This window comes from Pteropus alecto, unplaced genomic scaffold, assembly GCF_000325575.1.
Source record: "Pteropus alecto unplaced genomic scaffold, ASM32557v1 scaffold20, whole genome shotgun sequence".
In the NCBI taxonomy this organism is placed as follows: Eukaryota; Metazoa; Chordata; class Mammalia; order Chiroptera; family Pteropodidae; genus Pteropus; species Pteropus alecto.
Window position 1 is genome coordinate 22,171,398 of NW_006436298.1, and position 3,986 is coordinate 22,175,383.

General features: G+C 33.3%; 1 pseudogene; it reads right to left on the reverse strand.

Moving 5' to 3' along the window:
• Window positions 1-3,193: 3,193 nt before the first annotated feature.
• On the reverse strand, window positions 3,194-3,312 carry LOC112480723 (annotated as a pseudogene).
• Window positions 3,313-3,986: the final 674 nt, after the last annotated feature.

The window sequence follows — 3,986 nt, forward strand, 5'->3', positions numbered from 1 at the left end:
AGTTGGGATATCTTTTATCAGCCTAAATGCTAAAAAATGCTAAGAATTAGAGAAAATTTGTTAAGAAGTTCTCTTCTTCATATTAAAGCTAGCTGAGTTTAGTTATTTGGTTTGTTACTCATTTAGTCAACTTTAATTTTGCAAATTTCTTTTCTACTGTATATCAGACACTAGATAGTAAAGAACAAGATATAATTATTGAGCTTTTTAATTTAGTGGGAAGAGATGAACAATAAAAAATAATAATGTAAATTCTATGCAAACAAATTATGTGGCCACCTTACACTGGTTGATTAGTAAAAGGTAACATTTAGGTTGAAATCTGAATGGCACAATAAACCAGCTATGCAGTCAGTGAAGAATTCATGTCATGGAGGGTGAGAAGCTGCACATGTATCCAATGGCAAAAAATAGCTTGGGGCAATAGAAAGTCCAATGTAGCTAGAAAAATGGATGATGGGAAAGAGGAAAAAAAACAAGAGAAAAAAAACCCTAAATAGGTACCATTTAAAATCAGATTAAGGGTCTTATAAACCATTAAAGTGTTTTAAGTGGTGAGTGATAATCTGTGGGAAAATTATTGTAGGGGTACAACTGTAAACAAGGAGACTATTGCAATAGGCAGAGATGACAGTGGAATTTACTAGCCTTGTGGAATTGGAGTGGAGAGAAGTGAACTGTTTAAGGAAGCGTTCTAGAAGTAGAGACCCAGGAACTAGCTGTTAGATTGGACATTCCGTGGGAAAATAAGGATAACAGTACAGAGTCAATAGAACAGTGTAAATATACTCTAATCAATTCAATTATTTCTCTCAGTTGTTTGATCTCTGCTTATTTTGGTATGTTTGTTTTAAATATCAAGATTTCCATCTAGTTGTTTTAATATCCAATGAAGAACAGAGAAAAAAGTTACTAGAGAGGACCCAGACACAGCTTTAAAAAGTCAGAAGATGGTTATGAAACCAAAAACAAATAGCAAAAACACAGTAGGGCAGTACTATTCTCTGAATTAAAAAGTCTCCATGTGATTATTTTATGTTAATATTGGAAAGTTCTAGTTGTCATATGGCATAACAAGAAAAATATCAGAATCTACCTTTAATATCTCGACCAAAATTCAAAATGACTGTATGCAATTCATTAGCTCTCAAAGCATGTATTCCCTGGAACATCAATTCCATGAGATGGTGGTGATCAATATAGTTTTAAAACCTTGAATATTGGTATATGTATATATGTATGAAATAAGTAATACTAACATTTAAAATCTAAAAGTTTTTTGAGAAAAGCTCACTTAATATAATGCCCAAAGTGGACAATTTATAATTACTATTATATTATGGAGTAGCAAAAGCATATTATGCCTTTACCTCCCAGGAATAATAGATCTTTGGGGAAACCGTATTATTGGTAAATAAATTAAATTTGTTCAAAAATAAATTAAATTTGTTCAAAAATAGAAAAGTTATCTTCTCTAGAAGTTAACTTATATAATTAGGTTTAAACCGCCTAGAGGTGGAAAATGAGGTCACTCTATAAATTATTACTGAGGATTTTTAGTCTTCCATGGGATATGAAAACTGAGTAATAGTTCGTCATGAATATCAAGATTAAAATCCATCTTAAGCAATAGAAGTATGCAGTGGTTACCAATGTGCTTTGCCTAGAACCAAGATACGAAATGGAGGAACAAGGGAGGAGGTTAGCAAACTTTCCACAGATATAAATAAATTTGCTAGAAAATGTATAGCAAAGCCCATTAAGAGACATTGGTAAAATTTTAGCTTATTTCAGTCTTTCTTGAAGCGTATTTTTTTTTAAATTAAATTTATTGAGATGACATTGGTTAATGAAATTATATGGATTTCAAGTGTACAATTCAATAATATGTCATATGTATATTGCATTGTGTGTTCACCACCCAAAGTTAAATTTAGTAAACATTCCTTGCACTAAGAATGTGCAAGTAGATTTTCTCTTAGGGATTTGTCTTTATTGACGTAAACTTAACCGTAACCTTGGAAGTGGAATGGGGAATAATTTTGTGGGTTGGCTTTTGGTTGAGTTTAAGACTTAATTGGAGGTTTTATAATTTAAAGGTCAATTGATCTTGGCTTTCATTTCAACACTGCCACCAATCAGTTGGCAGTCTTGGGTGACTTAGACATTTTGTGTAAATTTTTTTCCTTTCCTCTTCAAAATAATGACAAACTGTAACTATGTCAATCTGACAGAATACAGTGGGTTTTAATGAGACAATGCATATAAAAGCATTCGAAAACCACAACTTCAATATGCCTATGTGTTGTTGCTACCATTATGATTATCATAACCTAAATAAGGTGTGAGCCTTTGTCAGTAGAAATATTAAAAAGGACTATAGGCATTGGATTGTTTGAATTGGGAACCCTAACTTTTTGGATTCAGGACCCCTTTAGATTTAATTATTGAGTACCCCCAAAGTGCTTATGTAATGTGTTTATACACACACACACACACACACACACACACACACACACACACACACACACACACGATAAAAAAATTATCAAATTAGAGGTTACACCAGGAATTTATAAAAAATGTTATTTATAAATAATAATAAACATATAAATAACTTGCTTATGTGAAAAATAGCTCTTTTCAAAGCTAAATATTAGCAAAATAAGTAGCAGTATTTTAGTTCTGCAGTTTCTTTAAGTTTCAGCTTACTAGAAGACAACTGGATTCTCATATCTGCTTCTGCATTCAATCTGCTGTGACATGTTGTTTTAGTTGAAGTTTTGAAGATCATTTATTCTCACACAGGTATGTGGTCAGAATAGGGAGAATGTCATGAAGTGCCCATACATTCCTGAGGATAACAAAGTGTTTCCTCACCACGCTTAAAGAATTACTGCACTTGGAAAAAGGGAAAACAAAGGATTAAGAATATTTGAGTTACGCCATTTAACTTTTTACTTCTAAGTGTTTTGGCATAAGGGTAGACATGAAGACTGATATTTTGGCTGATGGAAACCATTGTACCCCAATATTTACCCTTTCATTACTCTTAGGAGCTAGCTCTTTGATTCTGAGGAAAAATACAGTTCTTTTTTTTTAATTTATTTTTTTAGGCGAGGCAACCCTTGGTTGACCTCATAGATTGCAAGAACCTTGTCAGCTTACAGTCACTTATTTTTTATTTGTTTTATGCCTACATCACCTGGTCTTTCTAGGTGATCTCCCATCCAAGTACTAACCAGGCCCGACCCTGCTTAGCTTCCAAACTCAGATGGGATTGGGCTTGTTCAGGGTGGCATGGCCGTAGACAAAAATAATAATATTAATACAGTTCTTAATATGAGAAAAGAGCTATAAGTGGCTGACTGAATTCAGAGGAGTCACACCTTAAAATCTAAGGTAACGTTAGTTAATTTTACTTGCTCTTAAGGATGTCTTCTGAGAGTCAAGTAGCCTGTACTAAATAAACATCTATCTTTGTTGTTCTTCAATTAGGAGAGAGGCCATCCAAGGATTTCTGGTTTCATTCATGGATTTTGTTGCTAGGGTAATTAGAATTTAAGATATTACATTACACAATTTTCTACATGTGGCATCTTGACTTAGAAACCATTGCTCATCACTCAGAACCCAATGTCAGTAGTCTGGGTGGTAAGTAGAAATTAATGATTAGCCTGCTGCTTATAGATAGAGTATGTGGTGGACACCTAGATGCCTGGTAAAATAGAGACTATTTGGTCTGATTTAGACACTCTAAAGGCAGAGGCTGATGTGACACTGTTTTTGACTTGTTCATTTAAATATTTCACAGGTCTTCAAAACAATCTGGAAAGGGAGGTGCTATCATTTTGTGCACCCCTATATTCACTGCAGTGCTATTTACGGTAGCCAAGATATGGAGCTAAATGCTTATCAATAGACAATTGGGTAAAGAAGTTATTGGATAAAGAAGTTATGGTACATATATACAATGGAATATTATT